Source organism: Schistocerca cancellata, chromosome 8, assembly GCF_023864275.1.
Source record: "Schistocerca cancellata isolate TAMUIC-IGC-003103 chromosome 8, iqSchCanc2.1, whole genome shotgun sequence".
NCBI classification, from domain to species: Eukaryota; Metazoa; Arthropoda; class Insecta; order Orthoptera; family Acrididae; genus Schistocerca; species Schistocerca cancellata.
Window position 1 is genome coordinate 253,291,977 of NC_064633.1, and position 17,139 is coordinate 253,309,115.

The window sequence follows — 17,139 nt, forward strand, 5'->3', positions numbered from 1 at the left end:
TAAGAGGGGGTAGACTATAAGATTATGAGTTGCGATGAATTGGAATGAATGCATTGAGAAGTTACACAGAAAAAGTACAGAAAGCAGGTATAGGTAGGATTTTCTTGGAAGTAAATGATGAGGTAAGATAATGACAAATAAATAGTGATGTAAGAAAAATGTGAACATATAAATACAGAAAGCATGCTTGGATAGGATTTTTTTGGTGGAAAAAAATGTTGAAATAAGATGAAATATCTATGGAATGAAGTTTTCGGTTGGACTGCAGTACCAAGTGTTACACTGAAAACAAACCCTGCCCTTTCCTCTTGTGTTATTCTGCTATGTGTTTGTGTACACTTGTATATTTATGTTTTTCCTGTCTTTATGTGTTTCACTAATATGAGTTATGTTGTGGAATTTTTCTAATAATATGTTATTTTCTTTGTAAAGATGTTTAAACATTATTTATTCTGTTCTGTTTTAATGCTCATGTGTGAAGTTGTTGTTTCCAAAGCTATTCTGATCTTTTATGTATTTACTTATGTCATAATTCCGGTAACACTGATGTATATGTTTATTTCTATTATTTTGTAAAGCCTGTGTTACTACAAATGTTATCTGTATTGTTATGTTCTTTAATGATGTATTTTGTACCGTTGTAATTGTATTCTTATATTGTAAATTTATAATTGTAGAGACACCAGTTCTTCAAATTAAGTATCATTTCACTGCACATGTTTCTGTTGGTCATAGTATATGGACAATATGTGAGAAGTAGGGACTGTTAGTGTTTGCACGTGTGTTAATAATTCTGCAAGGGACTGGACAACAGCATTGCTGGTTCTAAGGACAATTCCAAAAAGTTTGTGAGTGCACAAGTAGTGGTTATGGACTTGCTATATTATCCGCAAGACTCTTCAATGGTGATTGTGCACCTGCACAGTCACAACAGATGGCTGCTGGCCTTCTCTACAAGGGCTACAGTGGGTCTGCATATCTGATGGCCCACCAATATCATAATTTCTACAAGGACTACAGTGGGTCTGCATCTCTGGTGGCCCACCAATACCGTAATCTCTACCAGGTCTACAGTGGGTCTACTCTGTGATGACCTACCTACCAATATTCTTCATAACTTCAACTGACTCTGCTGTGGGTTTGCTCTGGTGTGGCCCATTACCTGTCTGCATGTCGAGAGTCAGCACTGTCTTTCCGTTGGAAGGACAACACTACTTCTTCAAGACTGCATGGACATCCACTACTTCCATGTGCATTTTCTTTTACTGCTCAGACTTTGAGAAAAACACTGCAATTTTACTGTGATGAATGATCATGACTGTCTTCATGGACTGTGAGAAAATTTTAGCTTTTGACCCACATTGTATCAATAAGTGTGTGCATTTGATATCATTGTTATTGTAATTATGAAAAATTTTATCAAATCATTATTGGCCACTGCCCAAAACAAATTGTAAAATTTTTTGGGGGAGCAATGGGGCAATGTAAGTAGGCTGTTTATGTTTTCTTATTGGCAACGTTACGTAGCGCTCTGTATGAAAATCACTGGCTGTGCTGTGTGCAGTCTGTGGCTAGTTTGCATTGTTGTCTTCCATTGTAGTGTTGGGCAGCTGGATGTGAACAGCGCGTAGCGTTGCGCAGTTGGAGGTGAGCCGCCAGCAGTGGTGGATGTGGGGAGAGAAATGGCGGAGTTTTGAAATTTGTAAAGATGTATGTCATGAACTGCTGTATATATTATGACCTTTGATGACTATTAAGTTAAATACATTGTTTGTTCTCTATTAAAATCTTTCATTTGCTAACTATGCCTATCAGTAGTTAGTGCCTTCCATAGTTTGAATCTTTTATTTAGCTGGAAGTAGTGGTGCTCGCTGTATTGCAGTAGTTCTAGTAACCAAGATTTTTGTGAGGTAAGTGATTTGTGAAACGTATAGGTTAATGTTAGTCAGGGCCATTCGTTTGTAGGGATTTTTCAAAGTAAGATAGTGTTGTGCTAAAAATATTGTGTGTCAGTTTAAGCACAGTCATGTAAAATTACAAGATAATAATATGATGAACTGGTGTCAATTACAATTTTATAACAATAGAATACAATTACAAAGGTACAAAATACATCATTAAAGAACATAACAATACAGATAACATTTGTACTACAGGCTTTACAAAAGATTCGAAATAACATATACATCAATGTTACAGGAATTTTGACATAAGTAAATACATAAAAGATCAGAATAACCTTTGAAACATCACCTTCACATATGAGCAACAAAACAGAATAAATAATGTTTAAACATCTTTACAAAGTGAATAACATATTATTAATGCCAGTTATATTTGAGGATAACAGTATTCCTCATCATAATGTAGCTTAGTATTAGAAGAGAAAAAAAAATGCTATGAAACAGTACACAGAGACAGGAAGAAAACAAATACACAAGGGTGCACCAACACATAGAGGGATAAGACAAAAGGAAAGGACAGGGTTTATTTTACTGCAGTATTTTGCATGGAGATCTCCCTTCATTCATCATTATTCTCAAAAAGTCATATCTATACCTGCTTCCTGTACTTTTTTCGTATAACTTCTCAGTGCATTTCTTCCAATTCATCGCAACTCATTCTCTTATATCGTCTACCCCCTCTTAAGCTAACTTAAATCTACTGAGCTCAGATGCTAAACTAAGGGACGAGGCAATGCAGCAGCACATAACAATTAACGCAAACAGCAATGACAAGAAAATGCAAAGCAAGCAGCATTATAGAAATTAGCAAAGCAATTGCAATATTACAACTAATGCGCAGCAAACATGAAAAAGAAATCGGTAGTAAAACTGGCTTAACAGAGTAATACAAAGTCAAATTCAGTAACATTATGCCTGGAAAACAGCAGTAGCAAATGAAATAACTTATATCTAAACATGACATAGCTCAAGCAGAAAAAAACATTACACTAAAGACAATAATGCAGACAAGGGAAATGTATATTCACATCTTAAAGTCTATGTAATTAAAGTGATGCACCACAAGAACTAATTCTACAAAAAATTACCAAGTACTTGAAAAGAAAATTATATATGCAGTTATTGTTATCAGTCGCTTCTTATCGTTCTTTCCATTCCAAGAGCTCCTTTTTCGAAGAATGTGGATCATAAAATTATTATTTAATAGATCTGTTGACAGATAGTGTTCACATTAGCAAATGCATCTAAGTTTATTTTATAAAAGTAATGCTGAAACACAGCTGGAAACCAGATATTAAACAAAATGAGCAATCTCTCAACTACAAAGACAATAGATGTAAAATATTTCTCATCATTTCATTAGGCATTTTAGTAAATATCATAAATAATGAGCTCCAAAGTATGCTTTCAACAAGGAAATATCAATAGCGAGCATAATGGCCTCCTCTTTCTTTTTTTTACCTGTGCCTCTGATAAGGCACACACTAATGGCTTGTGCTCTAGGCATCTGACACACCTGGGTGCCCACGACGCATTACGTGCAGGTGGTCACTTAACTTTCTTACAGAAATATTTACGACAGCAGTTTCCGCTACAGTGTCAGTCTCATATATAAATATTTCACAGGTCAAGAATTTGCGTTGCAAATGTGTAGAAACAAAATCCTATGAATATAACATTCTCCAAAAAATTTTCGTCGGTATTGTAATACATTCATGCATTTACATACATTTCATAACTCTTAAAGTACGATTCTTGGTTTCCAACAACCTATTTCACAAATCAGCATCCCTAACCACTACTCATTATTCCTTACCTAATTACACATATATATATTCGTCGACACTTCTTCAATATTTCATCATAACAGATACGTAGCACAATCAAATAACTCATATAGCATCAGCCTATTGATCATAAATATACCTCAGCAGCATAATACACATCGTCGTCGTAATAATAACATCAAAACACCTCAGTCAACTCTCAAAATCGTCGTAGCTTCCTCCAATAATTTCAAAATCTAAAAATAATTCTCTACTCATATTAAAAGTATCATCTGCCTCAAATGTACTTTAAAAATCGGGATCCCATACCAAACATAGCATTCAAAGCTCTCATAATATCACAATGGTTATGGAAAAAAATGAAGAGTTCACAAAGTACAGACAAAATACAATTTCGTAAGTGTGAAGTTACCCAACTGTGTAATTGCGTAAACATGTGTCACTGATGTAGTAAAAAAATGTTTATCTCTCAGTTAAATGATCAGATAGGTGTGTAATTTGTGTGTTAGAGAAATATGGTACCGATGTGTAAAGTTGTATAAGCAAATACCATATTAGCTAGCGCTCCTTGTGCTTGCCAAACACATGGTACACAAAGTAGGCGTGTACCCCCCTGAGGATTTATGTAATTATACCCTCAGGTGTTACAGATTACAACAATGGAATGACATGTATAACGGAGATCTTTGGTATCATTGTACTTCAAATATCTTTAAAAATAAATGTTTTAAGTACAAAATTAATCACTCAAATACGTGTACTGTAGCGCTAAACTGTGCGTCTTGTTGTAGGATAATCTCTGAGGAAGTGTCGTAGGTATCGTCCTCCGAAAGCTAAGTTCTGCAGAAGTCAATGTACTTACCTCATGATACACAAAAGTGAAATGCTTTGGGTATAGATATCTTAGTTATTACGCTTATTGCCATGGTGAGGAATGTACTGTGCTGTAACGTATTGTTGTGCTACGGAAAAGGCTGTGTCATTGTAACTATACCACAATAGTTACTACTGAAACATGTTTTACTTTCCATATTAATTCAGAAAAACTGTGCAGATATAAAACAGAAACACCGCAAGATCAACATTGTAAATTGTCACTCATTAGTAGTGTCGTGATAAAATCGTGTAGCTGTCACATAAACTAACCACTGTGTCATCTGGTATCTCACAGAAAGTACTTTAAATGCAGAATTTTCAAGTAAACCAAAATGTTGCACTGAAATCTCATTAGCCGTACTTGTAAATGTTCTAAGTATGTGAGCCTTATAGTCGTTACGTAATCGTGCAACTAACAAGCAAGAATGCACACACACAATAACACTGTGTCGTCTGTTCACAATAAAATGCATTCATAATTTCTGTTTAAATAGGTTCTCTTGGTTCTTGACTGGATATTTAACTTCAAACACTGTTACATGTTAACAGATACTAAGTCCGACAAAGCTTACTATAAATGTGAAGTGAAACGTTTTATGGCAAAGACAAAGTTAAAAAGCAGATTATCTCTCAATAAACGGCTTTACATGTGAAATGTGGTGTAAACCATTACTCTTCCTAGTACGCAGAGTTTCAACTTCAAAGCAATTATCATGTTATATACATCGGTAAGGAATGCTAAAATTTGCTCAAGGTTAGCGTCTATGTTATTTTTCTCTGAGCCAGCCGGCGCATGTGGCTGCCTGTGGTGCGAGTCATTGTCTGTTTCTTTGTTGGCGTACGTCGTTACTGGGATTAGGAGAGCTAACTTCTACAATTCACCTTGCCCAGAGGGCCCTGCACTGTTTAAATCCCGCCAGTTCTGATGAAATTCAGGTCTGTCGTTACGATCATATCGTCTGTCGTCATGTCGGTAGTTCCTGTAGTTTCTTTCTTGTCGGTTAAGTGGTGGAGAATTTCTCCCTGAATCGTAACTGCGCGCTGGACCGTTGCGTCTAAAGTTATTCTGTCTCCCGTAATAATAATTGTTTTGGTTCCCATATTGTCTGTTTCTCTGATTGTCTCTGCGATAGTCATTACCGCTGAAAGGTGATCTTTCCCTGTAACTATTACTCTGCCAGTGGTTGTCATACGGGTGGTGCCTGTTTTGGTCACGATTTACGTTGTGAGAATAGCCTTGTCGTGTCCATTTATTATTTCTTTCATCGCAGAATTGAGATGGATGCGACCTGTAATTGTTGTGTTCCTGTTTCCTCGTTCCACGATTGTCAGTGTCAATTTCCATTTCTTGTAACAATCCCCGAAAAGCTTCAATGTTATCTTTGCAACGGCCTGCCAAAATAATATTTCTTAAATGTTCAGGCAATTTCATTAAGCAAATGCGGATGAGTTCTGAAGGGCTGTATGGGTTTGAAAGATATTGATTCTTATTCAACATGTCTTCAAAATATTTCACAAGACTGGAAAATTCAGATTGTTCAAAGTGTTTCATCATCATGATGCCATGTTTTACTCGGTCTTGTGTGGATTGAGACCAATATGCTCAGAGGAAGGCATGATAAAATGCTCCTTCACTGTGGCAATCGTGAATGACCAATCGCATTCTTACAGCTGGTTCATTCTCTAAGTAGCCACACATAAATTCTAATCTGTGTTCTAATGACCAGTTGGGAGGAAAACAATGAGACAATTGATGAAGCCATGCTTGTGGATGAATGTCGTTGGCAGAATTCTTAAACGTTTTGAATTTACGTGTAGTAATGAACAACTTGTAGTCAAAATCTTCATGTCGGCTAGTCGCATGTCGGTCATTGTTACGTCGTTTCGGCGGTTCCATCTCAAAATTCGGTTTACCTTGCCAATTCCTTTCATAATTTCCGAAGTGCCATGTGTTAATATTTTGTGGCTGTTCCGAATTTCTATGTCCCTCTTCCCGTATTGGAGCACGAGTGTCCTCTGAAATACGTAATTCTTGTATTACCTGTGTCAGCTGATCTTGTACTTCCCGGATTTCTCTTTGGTGTTGCGTATTAATTTGATTCAGATTTTGTTTCAGTTTCCTAATTTGTTCACACTCTTCTGTGTCATTAAAGACTACTGGTTTTGTGTCATTCAGATTACCATCTACCTTCGTAGATAAATTATTTAGCTGATCCGAAAGTTCAACTACTTTCTCTGATAATGAACTAATTTCCTCCATCAGTCTTTCTGAACCAATTTTCAGAGTATCTACAATATCCTTTAAGTTTTCTTGAGTTTTTGCAAGTTGCGTAACCGAATCGGTAGATGCAACTGAGTCAATTTTAGCTTGCAGGGTCTCATGATTTTGATGAACAATAGTTTGCAGTACTTTTATGGCTGCTTCGTGATTCTGTTATGCATTTTCATGCCGCGAAAAAATAGGTTGAAAATGCTCACAAATTTGTGTTTTTACGTCATTACAGACTTTTTGACATTTCGATTCAATGTTATGTAACTCAGTAGTTAAATCTTCACGTGTTTGTTCAAGTGTGGTGTCTAACTTTTGAAGCTTTTGCTGTGTTTGTCTCTGATTTTGTTCCATTGTGTCTAACTGTTGCTGTGTTTGTCTCTGATTTTGTTCCATTGTGTCTAACTTTTGAGGATTTTGTTCCATTGTGTCTAATTTTTGAATATTTTGTTCCGTTTTGAAGATTTTGTTCCGTTGTGTATAACTTTTGAAGCTTTTGTCCCATTTGTTGCATTAATTGTAATAACAATGCACTGGTGTCTGAAACATGGTCCTCAGTGCTATTCGGCAGTGAATTTGCACCGGCAACATTCACGTTTTGACAAGTGTAAAATGTGTCTTGACTCATTTGAGAAAACGGTGAGAACCCAAAACCTGAATCTGCAGTATTTGCAGTATTGTGTTCTGTCAATCCCGATTCCTGAGGCGACCGATCGATCGATAATGCTTCCCTGTTCACTAATTGTTTCCCTGTCTACACCATTGTTTGCAGCCCGCTCCATTTTCCTATGTACAATTACCAAATTACTACTTTGAACATTAGTTAATTCATTACTCGGTGGCGCTAACACACTGCTTTCGTCTTCACTGTCATTTCTCAGTTTACTTAGGAGCCTAGTATTACGTTTTTCACACGCCATTATTGTCACAATATTTCACACGATAACATAGAAAAACACAATTTGAAGAGCAACAATAAGAGAACACATTAACATAGCTCTGAAAATATTATCTCGTTAATTGCAGGCGCAGCTGCGAAATACTTGGTGCAAATCTACATGCATGCCACAACTGTTTTACTGTACAAGAATGAAAAACTACAACTACAAAGGAAATTCTCTCTACAATTACGCGCTAGCAATAAACAAAATCTACACTAATTACACAAACTATAAGAAAAATCAGAAGATTCCAGTGAGGTATCCTCGGCTAAGGATCGACATATGAAACGTCCCCTTAGAAAAATTATACATGACTGTGCTTAAACTGACACACAATATTTTTAGCGCAACGCAATCTGACTTTCAAAAATTCCTACAAAAGAATGGCCCTGACTAACATTAGCCTATACCTTTCACAAGTCACTTACCTCACAAAAATCTTCGATACTCAAGCTACCGCAATACAGCGAGCGCCACTACTGCCAGCTAAATAACAGATTCAGACTACGGAAGGCACTAACTACTGATGGGCATAGTTAGCAAATGAAAGATTTTAATAGAGAACAAACAATGTATTTACCTCAATAGTGTTCAAAAGTCATAATGTATATAGCAGTTCATGATATCCAGTATTACAAATTTCAAAACTCCGCCATCTCCCTCCCCACATGCACCACTGCTGGCGGCTCACCTCCAACTGCGCAACGCTATGCGCTGTTCACATCCAGCTGCCGCTGCCCAACACTACAATGGCAGACAACAATGCAAACTAGCCACAGACTGCACACAGCAGAGCCAGTGATTTTCATACAGAGCACAACGTAACGTTGCCAATAAGAAAACATAAACAGCCTAACATATATATTAATTTCGTAAACATCTTGTATCAAGCGTATGTAACGATCTTGACGTTTTCTTCAGCCAAGTATCATGCTACCTACGTGCTAAATTCTGCATTCTTCTGTAACAAGTATGTTTCTGTACATACTTTGAATTTTTGTATATCATATATATCTTATATTATGTGCATTACTATGTAATGATGTAGCATTCAATAGCCCTTTCTGTGTTGTCATGTCTTACATATATATTCTGCAAAATCGTGAATGCACCCAGTGTACAAAATTACTTGACGTGAGGATGAGTACTCAGTCGATGTTTAAAGGATGAAAGGTATGAGTCTGTCTAAGCCCTCAGTGAATGAATGAGCAAGGAACATAAAATTTGAATTTTTTGTATAACTATTTAGTGTCTGTGTGTGCCACATTTAGAACTAAAATTCGTAATATCAGTCTTAAAGAGATACGAATAAGTTGTGACACTAAATAAGCTGCTAGAGTTTGATAAACGATGTTAACTTTACAGCAGCAAAGTAAAAGAGTGAATGTAAGATGGCATATTAGGCTAAAATACACTGCTGGGAAGAAAATGTGCACTCATTTTGAGACCTTCAAATCACTCAGTACTGACCGTTGCAACAGTGCATATGGAGTACATTTGCAGATCAATAGCACAAGCAGTTCTGAGGTACCTGATGTCGAACCAAGCTGAGATATTTTAGTGCATCGTGTAGCCTCCATGGGCTGCCATGAAGGCGCTGACTCTCGTATCCTGTCGATCATGCACATGGCGAGTGCTGTCCTGGGAACCGTTATGCAGTGCCTGCTCGACCTGTTCTCATATTTCTGTAAGAGTTGTAGGTTGTTGAGTCACATGAGTCGCTTCTCATCCCAACTTTTTCCACAAGTGCTCGGTTGGAGAGAAGTACAGAGTTCGAGCTGGCCAGCGAAGTTACTGCATGTTTTACAGAGTGCATTGACCTTCATGGGCAATCTGTGGGTGAGTACTATCTTAGTGGAATAACACATCACCTTCCTGTTGGAAAAAACGCAAAAGAATTGGTCTAAGAACATTATGCATGTACCAAGTGCCAGTTAGCTTCCCCTCCAACAACACCGAAGGTGAACGAGAGTTGTAGGTATTCACATCCAAGACCGTATGGTCCGGGGTGGCACTTGCCTGTCTTGGACAGATATGCTCTCTACGAGACATTGCTTACCAGGTCTGTGTTGTAAGCCTAAACAATCGTCAGCTGTATGCAAGCAGAATCTGCTTTTATTGCTGAAGACCACGGCACGCCATTCCGTCTTCCAAGTGATCCTCTGATGGTACCAGTCGAGTTGCTGTGACAAGAGTAGATGACGTGCTAGAGTTGCGTGCACATAGTTCCGCAGCTACTAAGAAGTTTGCAAACGTTTCTTTTTGACAAGTCCGTATACACAAGCCATCTTATTTGTACTATTATGTCTCTACGAACTTCCGTTGCTGCCCGGCGGGCGTCTGTGCTGCATGGACTTCCAGAATCTCGTTTATGAGTGTGATAATGCTGATTTCGTTGCTGATATGAGCATCATTGCAGAACTGACGCAACACGTCCTACTCGTGAGGCAGTTCGCCGAATGGACCATCCTGCAAAACAGAAGGCCGCAATCTCACCGCTGTCACACACTCTCCAGCACGAGAGCATCTCTGCGGCATGGTTGCGTGATTCTTTCATACGTTTGCACCACACTGAGCCTTCTGGCTGTCAGAATTCCCCGTAGAAGGGTAGACTCAAACGATACCCGGTAGCTGTTGGTGCACGACATTGATACAATTATTAGTAGATCAATTATTCCTATATGGCATATCATGTCTTGAGATGAAAATAGACATCGTCTTTCCTTGTGTACTGTTTCTGGCAATGTATAATATAAAAAATACTGATGTGTAATTGTGGCAAAATCCTAATTCCAACCAGTGACTTAAAGAAAAACAGAAAACCCAACGCCACATAATAAAATTTCCTTGATGTACTTACTGTTTGAGAAGTTATGAACACAACTAGATTTGTAAAAATATAACAATAGCAATAAGGGCTAATTCTATGGTACTATAACTCCCCCAACTGTGCTGCCAATGATGTAAAACCATAATTAAAAGGACCAGTAAGTATCGAACAATAAATTCGCAACAATAAATGATGTTCGTATCAGTAGTAGTGATTTTCAGAACTTAAGTAACATAGATAACATGCTCATACCAAACTGCAAATTTCGTGAGGTCTTTAGCGATGACGTAATGCACTAGGTAGTGAATAGATGGGTAATAAAGCTGGCAACAAAAGCGTTTCTTGGCCACAGTTCACTGAAATCTAATTGATGCAGATCCTCCCAGGATGGTCAGGCTTACCACTACCTTCAGGAACTGCTCTGGACGACAGACACCAGGACTGATAATGCACATACTATCTCCCACCAAGTCAGGTCACAAGCTTCTGTTCTCAACGGGCTGAGTGTGGAAGGGGGAGTGTACCATTTTTGGGAAAGACCGTGAAGAACCTGTTTGCGAGTAGTATAGTATAAAGCAGGACTTGTAGAAAGTATTCGGATTGCTATAGGTAATTCCTGAGACAGGAGTGAGGGACTGGGTAGGATAGGACACCTTTAATCGTACGATGCTGCTGAGCTACTGCTCTGCAAAGCGAAAATGTGTACCATCTCGAAAAACCAATCAGAACTGGGAAAATATAGAGAGACATAAAGACAATTATGCTACAGCGGTCCACTCTCATTGACCATAGAGAGCGAGATCAGGCAGATATTTTTCAGTGCTAGGGGTTCAGTAGCTTGTTACTGATTAACTGCCTAAAATCTAAGCCTAACGGGGAGACCAGAGTCTTTTAAGACATATTTTCACTAATCAGTGCTAGGAATATCCATAGCTCAGCTCATCAGAGTGATGTGACGATCGAAAAATGCAGAGACATGAGTCTTCCATTTAGGAAGTAGACGGCAGAAAATAACTTTTCCTCTAGAATTCTACGCTACCTGACTTCCTTTTTTGAATCTCTTTGGACAGGCGTCTCTACAGCAAGGCAATTCTTCGATAAGGCTTGATGACTTCATGACTTAGAAGTTTCTCCAGCTGATTTGACCTCAGTAACAGACACAAGTTGTTGGTACAAAACCAGTTATTGATTTTGCAGCCACTTCAGCCTCTACCTGCAGAATAATAGGGTGAGATATAATTGTAACAGTAAAGTGAGGTGAACTGTAGGGACAATCAAGTTACTTTTACTGAGATTTAATAAGGTTCATTCTGATAATATTCTTGCAGTTTTACGATCAATATCCGTTCATCTCCCACGACAGATGCAACCTCATATCTTTCTATAGCGCTACCAGACTTTTAATACTAACCTTCTGGCATCCACATTATCTTCATGACTTTCAGTGTGTTAGCCTCATATCTGTTCATTGGAACCAGACACCTGATCCCTTTACCAGGATTCCAAGTCACTTCTTCAGCATTGTCTACATTTGTCAAAACACTGATTATGCACTTTAGTGCAATAAACTGTGTCAAATGTGATCATTGATTAATTTCATAGGTAAGGAATTTCTTGTTCGTTAGTTTAAGGACGACAATTCAATTATGTGAAATCTACGGGGCTACTTCACATATCTCCAGTTAAAATAAACCTAAGCAAACTTACACTACGTTAAGAAATGTACCTCATACTACTGTAAGACAGTGAGTAATACTGCCCTGCAGAATGTACAGATTACCTCTCAGGAGCCATAGACCATCAAATGAATGCATATAATAAGGCGGCTGACAGACACAAGACAAAAATAATTGCTTGCAAGAGACATTCATCATTCACAGACCACCTCCAGTAAAAAGACTCTCGCTGAGACACAAGTGAAACTTGTTGCTTTCTGATTAACTATCATGACTGGGGTGATGACAGTTTTATCAAATTTGCTAAAGCTTGTAAACAACTGGTATGCTTCACGTTCAATACACTCCCTCTGTTATCAGTGAATATGTATGTACTCTGTAATCTTCCTGTGCTCTATATGAAATTGAATTCTCAGAGTACACGGCACTGTCACTAGCTTGTAACAGCTAAGCAAAAAACTATATACACCATAATATTTGTGAGGCGTAATATTACCTGAGATGTCATGGCCTTTCAGTTATAATCACTTAAATACTGAAAGCCTTCAACCTGATTGAATGTATATATGAAAATATCTGGCAGTTTGCTTTTCCGCATACAATTAACAGAAGTGATGCATGCAACAATTAACACTCCCACACTGACTAACAACCAACGCCTAATATGAAATTTGCACACTTATGTCATACACAGTGTCTACAGGTGCTGCTGTAGTGCTGGTGACTGATTTGTGTCAGCTAATATCGAAACTGCAAGTGAGGACAAGTAATGCAGACATGCCTTATGTAAATGTTATTCACAGAGTAAATTAATGGATGGAATGTATTTGAAGGTGTGGGTTACCGTATTCGTGACATAAGAATCCAGACAGGTCGTAACAATAAATGTTACTCGTTGCTGTGCCTGTATGTAGCGATATAAACTGTAGCAGGATTTAAGTACTTTTACAAAATAAGAAATAAGTTGCTTCAATATGCAGTTTTAATAAGATGTCGCTAACAGCCGAGTGTATAGATATGCTGTGTTTCAAAACAACTTATTTTAAACCCGGATATTTCGGTAAATCAATATCGTTTATTAGCAAATAAAGGAATATGAACACTGTTTTAGTGTATAGTGATCTGTAGTTCAATGTCAGGCAAATAGATTTCCTTTTAGAATGAGATTTTCACTCTGCAGCGGAGTGTGCGCTGATATGAAACTTCCTGGCAGATTAAAACTGTGTGCTGGGCATAGACTCGAACTCGGGACCTTTGCCTTTCGCGGGCAAGTGCTCTACCCACTGAGCTACCCAAGCACGACTCACGCTCCGTCCTCACAGCTTTACTTATGCCAGTACCTCGTCTCCTACTTTCCAAACTTTACAGAAACTCTCCTGCGAACCTAGAGCACTTGCCCGCAAAAGGCAAAGGTCCCGAGTTCGAGTATCGGTCCGGCACACAGTTTTAATCTGCCAGGAAGTTTCAGATTTCCTTTTGTGTGACCCAACAACACAAGAGCAGCGTACTTTTTACTGTTGATAGCTCAATTTAGAATGTCACCTCAGAGGAGTGCTTTGTATGTCAGTCTGTCTCTCTCTATGTGAACAAGTGTGTGTGTGTGTGTGTGTGTGTGTGTGTGTGTGTGTGTGTGCGTGCGTGTGTGTAAGTAATTGAGCTGAATTATTCCTGACATTTTCTGCATTGCTTCAAGACCTCCTCCAAGGTCAATGTCTAAGTAAGCCCTGCCCCTCCACACTACATCTCCAAGGCCAGTTTGGTGTGATGTAAACCTAGAATAATCAGTGTTATACAGTAGGGCATTGTCCCATTGGCTGGTGGAGCTGGCACAGCGTGCATGTTTGCCAGGTTACTGGGACCCTTATTGCTACAATTTATTAGCCAATCATTATGTTATGACCCATTTAATCCAAAGTATTATATTTATAGTTCAGCTCACAATGATGGGAGAATTAGATCACCATGGTGAGAAGCTCAAAAATGTTGGGAAAATCTAAGGTACCTGTCTTGTTGTGAAGGAAAATTAAAATTCAAGTAGCCCACTTCCTCCAAACCAGAGATGGTGAAAATTAAAAAAAAAAAAGTCCAAGGTAGTACACAAGTTCTCCTATGTTTCAGAATCAAAATCAGCAGACATTGTAGCAGGAAATTTTGTATACATCAAAACATAGCCAAAAGTTTTAGTCAGTTACAAGTATGTGTTAATTTGGACAGAATTGTGTCTAACGTTCGACAATGTGAGAAAATACAAGTAACGCACCTTGTGGTTCTAGAAAGTCTGTGGCAGGGGCCACATCTGACTGAAATACCTCCTGATGGCAAGGAAGTCATAACAGTCACAGGCTAAACTCAGGAAGCGACTGCTATTAGATCTGGAAATTACGTGCTTATCTAGAGCCATGCCTCGTGTAGAAAAATGGCACTAGACATGACAGGAAATAAAAGTGGAGTCAGCTGTAGTCATGCATTCAAACTCTGACAAGCATTCCTGCTCACTCATACCATCCATTGAAACTTCGGTAGTCCTTGTTAAGGGGATAGATACAAATGTGATGACCAAGAGTGTACTGAGGACAATGGATCGTTCGCCATTTATCGTTATTATCTTTTGCTAAGCAATCAGTAGGAGGAAGCCCATTTACATGGCAGACAAAACTAACCATAGTTTTCGACAATTGAAATGGATTTCACTTATTTTTGCTCCTAGTGGTGACATGGCAAATGCTATTACATTAAACATGAGCTAAGCATTCCAAGCATTTTCTCTTAAAACTGAGGCGTGAGTTGCCTTGTTTTGTTATAGTGCGCATGCGTATAAAACAGTTGGTGTTAAGTTCACATAGTAGTTAAACACGTAACGTCCTGACCATTGTATTTCAAGGAAAGAAGATGGGGTTTGGATTAGGTTGGGTCATGCACAACAGATTTGTGAGCATGGGTCTGGAATTCAGATCAACCTAAGAATTGTTCTCACAGGTGTATATGCAATTCCTGGGATGGTTCCTCATCTCTGAAGGTCTCCTCTTCCTTCATTGGTGGTGAAGAACGTGATTCGGAGGTCCGAATTAACTGGTTCTTGGGAGTTGCTCCTGGGAGAGGCCAGCGGCCAGTTGCAAAACAAACTATTGAAGAAGTTACTGTTGATATCGCTGAGAATGCTGGACGCTGGATACGATATTCTAGTAGGGTACGAGCTGTCACTGATCTGAATCTATGGTCCACCATTACTTCTGCCGACAGTAGAGCAATCTCTGTTGTGGTTCCAAGCTGTTGTGGATATACCTGGTCGTCACGAGCAACGATTGTCACTTGGAACGTAAACACGATACACAATTAACGAATGTTACCCTCTCATGTGTAAATTAAATGTGTTTATTTCAATGGTTTATTCGTTATTTCCCTTTCACATGCCCTTAAAAATGCTCCCAAATAGTTTCATTGTAGGCTCGCTCGTTTTTCAGGGGGATTTCCACAGTAGCGGAAGTTTAATTGTAACGATCCTGTCGATCTTATGATATTTCTTCGAGGGATTAATGCGAAGTGCGATTACAGATGATTGCGTATTCATTTAAAATTTCTTTTCAATCTGATATGGCTTACTCTACATCGTAAAACTCATGTATTACAATTTTATGTGGATGGTTTTTGCTACGGTAAGAGATTTTTAGATCAGCGTTTCTGTCTCTGGGCCTGTAGCTAATATCCATAAGGTGTTTGCCATACATATAGTGCGCACAACTACAAACAGTAGTACTAATTTTGATGAATAATAAGTCCAAATGGGTTCAGAAATTGAATCCATTCGCTTGAAATACACTGAAGCGCCCGGCCTTGAATTTCGCATTACAAGTAAAAACAAGTTTACATATGGTGTTAAACTGGACTATTGAGCCAATTTCCGTTCTCGGACATTCAGGACAAAGTACACAGACACTAGGTTTGTGCAGTTCGCAGTTGGAAAATCATTCTACTTTTTTTTGTATAACCATTTTCGTCATGTATCTGACAGTATTTTCCAAGATGTTGAACGAGCTTAATCTTTCTGTTTCCTGATGGTTTCTAATTATTTTACAGGTACCTGGCTCTTAGCCCCTGAAAGCCGTAACTATCGTTTCCTTTGAAGATACAAACAGATTAAATATCTCATTTGTTGTGGATAAAATATGAACAGTTTTCTGGGCTGTGATCTCATCTCCAAGAAATTCATGACCCAGGTGATGTGGCGATTGTCGAACTAGATAAATGTTTATGTGAGAGATATTTGCCTAGAAACACCAGTCCCTTAAACTAGTGAGAAAGCAGAAAATTCTACTACTCAACGCAGTACCAGCCCGTTCCGAAAATATTACGTAACCCAGCTGCGTAAGTGTCGCCTGAGCATACATTTCCAAAAAGGGACCAATATGTACCGAGAAAGAAAATTGACTCACTCAGAGAAGAAATAAGTTAAATCATAATAGTGATTAAGTGTTCCTCATTCGGTCCCTACATTATCATTTGACATGAAATGACGTATGTAGATACATAAGGTAATTAAAAATGTGTTGTAATTCGTGTATTCTATTTTATCTTCGATAAATGTGTTGTAATTCGTGTATTATATTTTGTATTCGATAAGCATATGAAAATATAACAGGAACCAGTCCAACTTTTAGAATTTTCTCACTTGATAAAACAATTTAGAAAATAATTTTAACATTTTTAATTTTACAGCACACTGAATGTAAATCTTTCGTATCTGAAAACTTGTAAGGTCTTAACATAAATTTACTCTTCCTCTTCCTTCTACGTTCCTT